This window comes from Theropithecus gelada, chromosome 14, assembly GCF_003255815.1.
Source record: "Theropithecus gelada isolate Dixy chromosome 14, Tgel_1.0, whole genome shotgun sequence".
In the NCBI taxonomy this organism is placed as follows: Eukaryota; Metazoa; Chordata; class Mammalia; order Primates; family Cercopithecidae; genus Theropithecus; species Theropithecus gelada.
This window is the reverse complement of record NC_037682.1, coordinates 23,951,368-23,963,347: the sequence shown is the minus strand read 5'-3', so window position 1 is coordinate 23,963,347 and position 11,980 is coordinate 23,951,368. Positions and strand designations below refer to the sequence as shown.

Below are 11,980 nucleotides of genomic sequence, written 5' to 3'. Positions count from 1 at the left end.
AAGGAAGTAGTGACTACGATTTGTCAAACACCTGTAGTTAAATAGGATGAAGATTGACAAGGGCCCATTGCCTCTACCATATAGCAACTTTCCAACACTTTCATTGAAAGTGATGGAAACCTGAGTTAGTAGGTTTTAAAGAAAATGAGAAGAGAGGAATCAGCAGCAGACAAAATGGACTTTTCTTTAAGGATACGAGCTGCAAAGAGAAGAGAGGAAATGGTACATAAGCTGGGAGGTGGGGAAAATGGCATAAGATTTTTCTTCAAAAGGGAAAAAACTGGAGCACGTGTGACTATGGATGGGAATGGTGCCAGTAAAGAGGAAAACAATGCCTTACACATGAGAGAGGGAAGATAATTTTTTGATTTTTTTGTTTTTGTTTTTTAAGTAGGCAAGAAGAGATAGAGTTCAGTGTACAAATAGAGAGATTGTTTTTTGGGTGTTTTTTAGATTTTTTTTTTTTAGACAGAATCTCTCTCTCTCACCCAAGCTGGAGTGCAGTGGCACAATCTCGACTCACTGCAACCTCTGCCCCTCTGGTTCAAGCAATTCTCCTGCCTCAGCCTCCCGAGTAGCTGGGATTATAGGCACACGCCACCACGCCCAGCTAATTTTTGTATTTTTAGTAGAGACGGGGTTTCACCATGTTGGTCAGGCTGGTCTCAAACTCCTGACCTCGTGATCCACCCGTCATGGCCTTCCAAAGTGCTGGGATTACAGGCGTGAGCCACCACGCCTGGTCAAGATATTGGTTTTTACTTAGCAGTGTAGATAGCTCAACTAGAGCAACAAAATTTATATTTTGGTTGACTCCATAGGGGTGGTTGATGTGAGTGTAAATCATTCTCTGATTGTGTCATTTTTCTCAGTGAAGTGAGAAACAAGGTCATCAGCAGATTGTTGAGTTAGAAGAATGAAAGAGTGAATTGACTAACAATTTATAGCATGATTTAGGCCTGCGTTTTTGTTTGTCATCATCAATTTATATGGAACCTGCCAGTAAGATCAAGACTTTCTGTTGCAGGTAGTAAACTGCATGGCCAGAGACACCGGGTAGATGGGGAGTTGAATTTCACCAATGTTTCATGAAAGAATATTAATAAATGAGAGAGAGGCAAGGGAATTGAAGAGGAATGGAAGAAGAAACTGATTATAATGATTCACCATTGAATTTAAGCTGGAAAAGCAGTGGAAGCAAACCAGAGATTTAAGGGCCAAGAAAAATTGGCAGGATAAAAGAATGGACGTCCAGTAGGGTCTATTGATTATTGAAATTGCAGTAATAAAATTATTGATCTGGAAAAAGAAAGGTAATCACTGCATTGTGAGCATGGTTCATATACAGTTGAAATTTAGGAAGGATTGAAGTTAAATTAGGTTGTGAATTAAAGTGGCACAGACACCCAGATCATGAGAGGAGAGGAGCTCAAGGAATTGAGGCCAAGAATGACTGGAAAGATTATTTTCATATACATTGAAATTACCAAGAATAAAGAGTAGAGTTGTGATAGAGAAAGAAACATTGAATCAATAACTAATATCATTTATATATCAAGAGAAGTAACTCAAAGATTGATAAGCAAGAATATTGGCAAGGAGTGGTAAGTAGATGACATAAAATGGTGATATGAGATTTCAAGCTAGGGCTTTCAGAGGAAAGCTCTGGAAGCTTACCTGGAGAGAAGGAAGATAGCTGCTCTTCTTCCAGGACTGGTGGTTGAGGAGTTGTAGGGGGGAAAAAATAGCCACACTGAAGAGGATAACAGGGGAAAGATGAAGGAAATGCTCAGAAAACGTTCTGAGAATATAGGCAATTCTGCTGCTAATAGAATGTTAATTCCAGAGGACACACTGAAAGTTTCAAAAACTGGACGTCAGCGGATGATAGGGAATGTGTGAAGTTTATAGAGATTTAAATGTGGGAGAAAAAGGGCAATATAAGAAATTGGTAATTCTTACTAGTTCTTCTGAGAACCCAGAAACTTTGCCTCATCACACAGTGGGGTCATGTGTTTATGACGAGTTAACTGGGCTAGGTATTCTAATTTTAAGGTGCATCTACCTTTAACACATTCTTCCCAGTTCTAATAAATCTAAGATTTGGGGGGTATTGAAGTCCCTTTTTTTTCTCACCTTGAATCCACGTGAGAGGTCAGAGAGTCTAAAGATTGAAAGCTCTCCCTCCAGAAATAGGAGGGTATCTACAGATGTCTATGTGCGCAAAAATAATGTTTTTGTGTGTGGTGTGTGGTGTTTGATGTGTGTGTGTGTGTGGGGTATGTCGTGTACGTGTGGGGTGTGTGTGTGTGGTATGTGGCATGTGGTCTGTGTGTGGTGCATATGTGGTGCATGTGTGGTGTATGTGGTGTGTGTGATATGTGTAGTGTGTGCATGTGGTGTGTGTAGTGTGTGTGTGGCGTGTGTGTGGTGTGTGTAGTGTGTGTGTGGTGGTGTGTATGTGTAATATATGTGTGGTGTGTATGGTACATATGCGTTTTGTGTGTATGGTGTATTTGTAGTGTGTATGTGTTGTGTGGGGTGTGTTTGTGTGTATGTGAATTCATGGAGAATAGAAAGCCAGAAAATGTCTTCTCACAAAACTATATTCTATTTCCGGAGTGATGAAGAGTTGAGTGAATGGAGAGACTCTTTTAATGAGACTACAAGCTTACGGTTTTTAGCCTCTAGCCAAAAATAGCTGATAATGATGAATCTCCTCTCCACCCCTAATCCTGCCTTCTCTACTTCACAGATCCTCCTGTGAGACATAGACTGCACAGAGCAGTGGTTTATGTTCCTGTAAATCCCTGTCTTATTCTTTCTCTTCACTCAGAAAGTGTGTGTGAGGATGGCCTTCCAGAATGGCTAGTGTTTCTTTTCTCTCTGCAAGAACTCTGCCACTTACCAAATCATTAGTCAATGCTGGATATTGAAATATTGAAATTTCTAATTCCATATTTTTATGTTATAAACTATAATCCCAGACATTTGCTCCCTTTATATGCCCCTTATTAATAAATAGATATAATTAAACCCACTGTCCAGTTTTTTGACAAGAACACCAAAGGATTTTCTCCACTTTCCCCATTCACTGTCCAATTAAACTGCACTTTCACTCTTTCATACTCCCCTTAGGCTCTTCCTTCCTTTCCATCCCTCAGCTATCACTACAATATCATTTCAACCTCTCCTGTAACTTGAAATTGCCATATTGCAACCTGAATGAGTGGAGCTGAAGTCTCTGAATTCTCTTGGCTTAGAAAACAAATGCCCTTCTAGAAGCACATGATAATGCATGAGGCAATACTAATGCTTATAAAAAGTTGGCCTTTTAAAGGACTGTAGCCAATGGTTGGTACTTAAAATTAACAAAATCAGTGCAATAAAGAAAGTGTTCTTCTTGAAGTCCCGACATATGGATATGAAACCCACTGCTTTGAGTTAAAAACAGATAGCAGGATGTAAGAAACATTGCAAAAACTATAACATGTCACATAAAAGTTAACTTATCTTTGCTTTCCGAGTCAGAAACTGTAATATATAGGGAATCAACCCACTTGCCTCCTACAATTTCTTCTCAGCTGCCACTACTGAAGCTATTCTTGTCCTCTCTGCATTGTACCCCCTGCTACTTCCTGTGTTACTCACCCAGGTAAGCAGGAGACCTGGAGCTCTGCCCAGGCTGGTTGTCAAGGAACCTTGCTTGGCATACAAGTGTGTATGTTGGCATGTGTCTGTAGATGTCTGAAGGTCATGGAACGAAATAGAATTCCCAATTTGGAATGAAAGAAGGCCCAGCACATAAGGCTCAGTTTGAAGTACAAATGTGTCCAAGACAAACAATTTGATTCAAAGTACAGGGCTGACCCTACAGAATAGCCCTGATGACACAAACAGGTTCAGGAAGCAGACAATGAAATGATTCCCAGATGCAGTTGGATACAGGATTATAAATACACTCAAATTGAAGACGGGAGGGATGTTAAATTTGCTCAGTCAGGAAGGAGAAGCCCACACCATTTTAAGTCCAGTTATACAAGAACTGCCGATCTAACCAGATGTGTCCCAGACACTGCACATCTTAAAGGATACTTGTCACAGGTGTGGAAACACCAGATCCTTTGGATTGCTGGGAAGAAATTAAAAAAAAAAAAAAACCACTGCCTTCCTATCCCTAAGAGAGAAACAAAATGATCTTTTCCCATCATTTGGAATAATGTGAAAACTGATTTAAAAGGTTTTTCTTTTAAACATTGCCACTCGTGTGATATAAATACATATGGTGTTTCATGGCACAGTGAAAACGAGGAATGGTGTTGGAGAGGATGCTCGTTTTCTGAAATGCATTCTGCACAGAGCTTTCAATCATGTGGTAAAGGAGAATTGCTGGTGGCGTCCTAAGCAGGACTCGTGGTGGGACTCTTTGTGCCACTGATCTCCTTGTACCATCTGTTCTCCTGTGGTTGAGTGAAACCCAGAGAAACTGACAGGGGCAGGAGCAGCTAATAGGGTTGAGTTAATGGATTATCCTCCTCTAGCCCAGGTATGTAACATGTAAGTGTACCAAGATCAAAGATATTTTTAGATGCTTTATTTCCTCAGTCCAGGCAAGGCTTAGGGCAGCCAGATGCCAGGGACAACCCTATCTAGTTTTCTCAGCATGCCTGACAAATATTGCCATCTTTTTTGTGTGCTATGGCATGAAGAAAGGTGTGTCACATAGAGCTAATCACCAACAGGGATTCAGGAATGCCTCTTAGTGATTCATTCAGAAGAATGAATCATTCATTCATTCTGCATTCATTCAGAAAGAATACATTTCAGCATCTATTAGCGGGTAGCACGACAGTGTAGAAAGAATGTAGGATCTACAACAATGTAAATCTGGGTTTACAGCCAGATTCTACTAGCTAACGGAAGTTTAATTTACTTAACCCACCCGAGTTCTGTTTTCTCATCTGTAAAATGGAGACAGGAACTCCCTTTCTGGGAAGCTTAGGATGGGCTGAAAAGCTAATTGCTTTGCTCCTGGTGCATAATAAAGGCTCCCTGACACCTTGCTCATCGACTTTGGCCAATGTGAATACTATTTCCTCACTTAAAAGCTGAAAAACATGTGATAAAAGAGTCTGAGCTCAAAGTTCCTCACATTAAGATAAGTAGTTTTAATCATGCCTGTGTCTTTCCTTAGTATCAAATATTGCTTACGTCTATTTAAATAGGATCAGTTTCTAGATCACAAGTAAATCAGCTCCTTCCTCCCTATACATGCCTCACTTCCATCCTCAGCCTCCAGTGAATTCTTCCTTACCCTGTAACCCACTGGCTTAAGTACATTTCGTTTCTGTTTCTACGTTGCTCTGTATTAGAGTTAGTTACATCCCTGTCTTTATTAGGGGATTCAACCAGGTTTATTAAGTGGCCGTTTCTGATTAATCTTTGTACTATTGCTCCTCTTCCACCTTATTCCATGCATAATGATAATCATCTGTACTTAGCATTAAAACTTATAACTTTCCAGAAAATGTTCTAAGTGATTTACTTGAAAGATATTATTTAATTCTCACAATGACTCAAAAAGATGAGTACTATTATGGATCATCCCAATATTACAGATGAGGAAATTGAGGCTGTTGGATTGCTCAGACCATATAGCTAAGGAGTTGTGAAGTCAGTATTTGAATGTAGGCAGTCTTCGTCCAGAAGTCATCCTCTTAACTATTATGCTGATGATACGACTTGTTGATTCAGAACACAGGCCACCTCTTCCCCTCTCTGTTAGACTGCAGCTGAGACTGAATAGACAGAATGACAGCACAGAAACACAGTGCGCTGCAGAGAATGTGTCTTTCAGAACTTAGTGCATCTGCAGAGGTATTTAAATTGAACTGTCATGTTTCCTCCCACACACAGCTAGAGGATTTGAGTCGTCCTTTAGCGGTAGCAGCATGAGGCTCTGGGTAAACTGCCTCATGCAGCACTAATTTAGATAGCAGTTTTCAACCTGAATGTACATTGCACCACAAATCAAGGTACTGTCTGTGCTGGAAGACACACGATGTCAAACATCTGTCGAAAAACACGTCTACAGGTTGTAACAAGCCAAGTTTACAAACAAGCACAGGCACAGACACCCCAATTATTTTAGTGGTGGGAGCCTTATGGGTCTCAACTGAGTTCTTTCTGATAGCAAGGAAGTCTAAGACACCAGCCAAGACATCATCCAGAAAAGGTGAGTGAGTTGCTTAGAGAAGGAAGGGCCTAATAGGAAGGGTCAGAAAGTGACCTTTAATGAGTTCCGAGGACCATGTACTGTGCCAGGTAATTTATATGTGTCATTCTCTCTCTCTGTCTCCCACATACATATGTTATCCATATATGTTATTCTATATGTTATCCATATAGGAGTTAACCAACTTGCCAAAATTAGGGTGGGCAGAGCCAGAAAAAGATTCAGACTCAAGTTCTTCCTGATTCTATAACTTGTTCTTACCCTACTTTACCCCAATTTCAAACCATGGCTTGCTGTAGTTTCAGTCATTCACTGGAAGAAAATAGATTGTGTACCTAACATGTGCCAAGCAGTATTCCAGGAACTGGGAAGCCAATGGAACATAAAATATACCTCATTCTTACCCTCATGGGGCAGATGGAAAACAAAATAAATGAATACCAATGGGCAATAGGTCTGGTGGTGGTAACTGCCATGAAAAAAAAAAAAAGCAATGTCTAGTGCATAGAGAGTGATAAGGCTTATTATTTTCAGTAAGGTAGTGACGGAAGGTCCCTGGTTGATGGAGTAGCATCAGCAGAGTGTGAGAGGATTCATGGCTATTTATGAGCCATACACATATGGGCATAAGAACATTTTATGGGCCGGGCTCAGTGCCTCATGCCTGTAACCCCAACACTTTCAGAGACCAAGGTGCACAGATCACCTGAGGTCAGGAGTTCCAGACTAGCCTGGCCAACATGGTAAAACCCTGTCTCTACTAACAATACAAAAATTATCCAGGTATGGTGGCGGGCACCTGTAATCCCAGCTACCCAGGAGGCTGAGGCAGGAGAATCACTGGAACCCAGAAGGCAGAGGCTGCAGTGAGCTGAGATCACACCATGACACTGCAGCCTGGGTGACAGAGCAAGACTTCATCTAAGGAAGGAAGGAAGGAAGGAAGGAAGGAAGGAAGGAAGGAAGGAAGGAAGGAAGGAAGGAAGGAAGGAAGGAAAGAAAGAAAGAAGGGAAGGAAGGGAAGGAAGCAAAGGAAGGAAAGGAAGAAAGAAAGGAAGAAAGAAAGAAAGAGAAAGAGAGAGAGAGGGAGGGAGGGAGAGAGAGAGAAAGAGAGAAAGAAAGAGAGCAAGAGAGCAAGAGAGAGAGAAAGAGAGAGAGAGAAGGAGAGAAGGAGAAGGAGAGAAAGAAGGAGAGAAGGAGAGAAAGAGAGAGAGAGAAAGAAAGAAAGAAAAGAGAGAAAGAAAGAAAGAAAGAAAAAGAAAGAAAGAAATAAAGAAAGAAAGAAAGAAAAGAAAAGAAAAGAAAAGAAAAGAAAAGAAAAGGAAAGGAAGGAAGGAAGGAAAGAAGGAAGGAAAGAAAAGAACATTTTAAAGCAGCAGCAAAGACCCTAAGAGGCAGTGTATCTCAAATGTTTGAGTTTCTCGAAATAGCAAAGTGACTGTGGAATCTGGAGTACAGTGAGAGAGGGTGAAATAGTAAAAATGAGAACAATGAAATATCTGAAGGTCAAATAAACTAAGGCCTTATATACCATGTTAAGGGATTTGGAAATTACTTTGAGCGTAATGGGAGGCTACTGGTTTTAAGCACAGACATGACAAAGTATGACTTATGTGTACTGCTGCTGTGTAGACAATAAACTGTGGAAGATCAGTGATGGAAACAGAGACACCAATTAAGAGACATCTGCAATAATCTAGGTAAGATTGTGGTAGAAGGGAGCAGAGTTGTTGCAGTGAAGGCAATAAGAAGTGCTTAAATCCAGGATATAGTTAAAGATAGAGTATGAAGAATTTATGGACGGATTGTATATGTGGTGTAAGAAGAAGAGAAGAGTTAAGATGACTTCAATTTTTCAGTTTGGGCAACTAGAAGAAAAATATCCCCATTACTAGAAGGAGAACACTGAAAGAGTAACAGTCATGTCATGGGGGCATGGGGACTAATCAAGAGCTCAGTTATGTTTGAGATAACTGTTATACTTCTGAATCAAGTTGGACATAATAGACTAGAGTTTGGGCTGGGGCTACAACAGATCTGAAGACAGACAAATTCAGTTACATGCCCTTTTCATCTGTCTCCAGCCTTCTTTTAATTTTCAATCCCTCTTATATCAGAACTACTGACTTTTATAAGTGTCTAATTATATTAGGTTCCTTTGAGGGCTGTGAAAGAAACGTGACACTTGTTTTTTGTTTGTTTGTTTGTTTAACAAAGAACCGTTCTTAAAAATCAAGCGAAGTAGCTTCTTGCTGCATCTACTGCAAGAATAAAGACATTCTCAGCCGACTGTCAACATTCCAGAAAATGTCAACATCACTCTGAAAGGACAAACAAATATTGTAATGGGCCCCAGAGAGACCTTGCAGAGGGACTTCAACCACATCAGTGTAGATCTCAGTCTCCTTGGAAAGAGAAAGAAGAGGCTCTGGGTTGGCAAGTAGTGGGGAAATACGAAGGAGCTGACTATTGTTTGCGCTCTTTGTAGTCATGAATAGAACATGAGCAAGGGAGTTGCACTGGGCTTCCATTGCAACATGAGGTCCATGTGAGCTCACTTCTCCATCAACATCATTACCCATGACAAACGGGATCTGGTTGAATTAGAAATGTCTTGGGTGAAAAATACATCTGCAGAGGCCAGGTGCTGGTTGTTCAGTATCTCAGTCCCAGAAAGATGAGTTAATCCTTGAAGTAAATGACATTGGGCTTGTTTCAAGTTCAGCTACTTTGATTGAGAAAGCTGTAACAGTTAAAAACAAGAATATCAGAATCTTTTTGGATACTATCCATGTCTCTGAAAAAGGAACAGTTCAGCAGTCTGATGAATAAGACCTAAGAGTTGTCCAGCTTCAGAAACAAGATGCCAGGTGATTTCTAAGACCTGTTTGCAATATTTTATTGATGGAATTAAAAAAAAAAAAACTATTGATTTGAGATGTTTTCTTAAAAAAAAAACTTAAGCAAAGAGAGGATTATTTTTCAATCATACAAAAAGATATAGAAATAACAAACCTACTAATTTCATCAAAGCGATTAGAATGGCATTATGTTAATTAGAGGAGATATAAAAAGAGCTACGAAGAAAAAAGAGTGGGGTTTCTGTAAGAAAAGAGAAATATTGCTACAGAAGATGAATAACAGTTCACATTGAATGCTGCCTCAGAATTCCCTCAGCCTGAAAGATGTCCAGTTTGACATGCTTTGCAGTGCTACTATGATGTTACACTTCTGAAAAGAGTCGAACATTCTATCAATGGCTTTAAGTGGCACATAAAATAATGGTAACCAAATTTGATACCTCTCTAAAGGGAAGAAAAGTGGCTCTTCAAGCCCTGAAGAAATGATAGATATACAAGGAAATCTGGGGATATGATTTGGTTATGTGCTCAGACAGATCTGAGGCATCAGAGTTAGGGACAGGCAAGGCCTTTTTTGAGCAAGGAAGGAGGGAAGAAAGAGGGGCGGCAACAGGGAGGGAGAGAGAGTGAGATTGAGAATGATAATTTGTATTATAGGTAATTTTTTAAAAATAGGAAAGAAGACGAAAAGAAGAAGATAGAAAATATATTACAAGATGAAGAGTTTCTAGGAATTGTTGTTTAACCTGGAGAAGGAAAAGCATAGGAATATATTTAAGAGATGGACTTCCATACAGAAGGAAGTTGAGACTTCTTTATAGCTTCAGAGGGCAGAAATCACAATTTGGCTAAGTCTGGACTCAAGACAAATGGTCTTTTCCCCTTGCTGGTCATGCCAACTAAATCAAGTTATACCTCCTTGTGCCTTAGGTATGTCTTCTGCAAAGTGGAAATATTAAAAGCACGTCCTTCAAAATAGTGTGCGGATTAGCTAAAATAAATTTGATGAAATAAGTGAATGGACAAGGCTGGGGAAATTAGCTGTAGTTTGGGGCTGGATCCTAGCATGGCAAAAGCACAGAAGGCTGTCCTACTTGTTCCAGGGTCACTCTGGTACTGAAGGTGATCAATCTGCTAGTTAAAACATGTCGCATAGCAAAAGTGTATATTTCCAACTGATTTGTCCATTCAGAACAGGATCCAAGTCAACAGCTAAGAAGCATATGGGAGGGTAGATATGGGAAACAATATTCAATCTGGAGAAGATTAAAGAACAAACTCAGAAAGGTGTCAGGATATTATCTCAGTAAACTAGGGTTCAGATTGGGCTCTAGTCCCAACTACAGAAACCAAACCAGAAACCTAGCCACTTTAGTCCAACAAAGGCAAACTTACTTGCCATATTGGCTTCCAGAAACTTTTCAGATTTTATCTTCATATGATACTAAGTCTCCTTGGGTTCTTGCAGCTCTGACTAAATTGACGACTGGATCTGGGTAACAGTAGATACATAGCAAAGGCTATATGTGATTAGGACTGAACTGAGACAGAGACATTAGGGAGATCTGCCTCATCATTGGGAATGTATTTATTTTTTAACAATAAGAATGAACAGGGAAAATTGTTGGGGAGGTACTGAGCACCCTGTTCCTGGAAATTTGAAACAGAGATTGAAAGGCCACTTATTGGCAAGGCAATTGTGAATATTCATCTATCATGAAGGGATCCAGTAGGCTTATAACAACATTCCTCCTAACTGCATGCAGTGGGTTGAATGACAAACATCAAAAATATCAGGTCTTCTTCCCTGGAACATACGGCTGTTGTGTTACCTTATCTAGTCAGTTTTGTTTGTTTTTTTTTTTTTTGTAGCTATAAATAATTAAGCTAAAAGATCTTGAGATGAGGAGGTTATCCTGGATTTTCTGAGTTGGTCTTAAATGTTATCATATGTATTCCTTTAAAAAGAAGGTAGAGAACCAGGAGTGGTGGCTTTCACCTGTAATCCCAGGACTTTGGGAGACTGAGGCGGGCAGATCACCTGAGGTCAGGAGCTCCAGACCAGTCTGGCCAACGTGGGGGAAACCCTATCTCTACTAAAAATACAAAAATTAGCAAGGTGTGGTGGTGGGCACCTGTAATCCCAGCTAATCAGGAGGCTGAGGCAGGAGAAGCTCTTGAACCCGGGAGGCAGAGGTTGCAGTGAGCCGAGATCATGCCACTGCACTCCAGCCTGAGTGACCAAGTGAGACTCTGTCTCTAAATAAATAAATAAACAAATAGAAGGCAGAGGAATCTTACAGACAGAAGAGAGAAAGAGAGAGAGAGAAGTGTAATGTAAAGATGAGGTACAGAGAGTCAGTCACAAGTCAGAAAATGCCAACAGTCATCAGAACCTGGAAGAAGCAAAAACTCGTATTCTCTTCTAGAGCCTCCAAAGGGAGTGCATCCCTGACTATCCCATGATTTTGGATTTCTGGCCTCCAGAACAGTGAGGAAATAAATTTCTGTTGTTTTAAGTCACCTAGTTTGTGGTTATTTGTCACAGCAACCACAGGAAACTAATACACTCATGTCCAGAATTCCAAAGGACACTATAGGTATGAATTATCTAACTAAAGATGGAGTTACAGCAATCAAATCCCACTCACTCTCTCCTATTTTCTGTATTTCCTTATAGATATATTATCTTAATTAAAATTGTCCCTTAGTCTAATTGCCAGTAGACGTTACAAAAGGAAATAAATTTAACAGAATGGAAAACCCAAGGAGTTGGTAATTATGTAATCAGGGAGATTGCAGGAGGTAGTTAAACCACATTGGTGTCTCAATTTCCTCTCCAAATATATAGCGCCTATGGAAAGAAAGTTCTCCTTAGGCAACT

The 11,980-nt window shown here is 40.1% G+C and overlaps 1 pseudogene; it reads left to right on the top strand.

The window, feature by feature from the left end:
- The first annotated feature begins 5,811 nt into the window (after positions 1-5,811).
- LOC112605863 lies at positions 5,812-9,067 on the top strand (annotated as a pseudogene).
- The last annotated feature ends 2,913 nt before the right edge of the window (positions 9,068-11,980 follow it).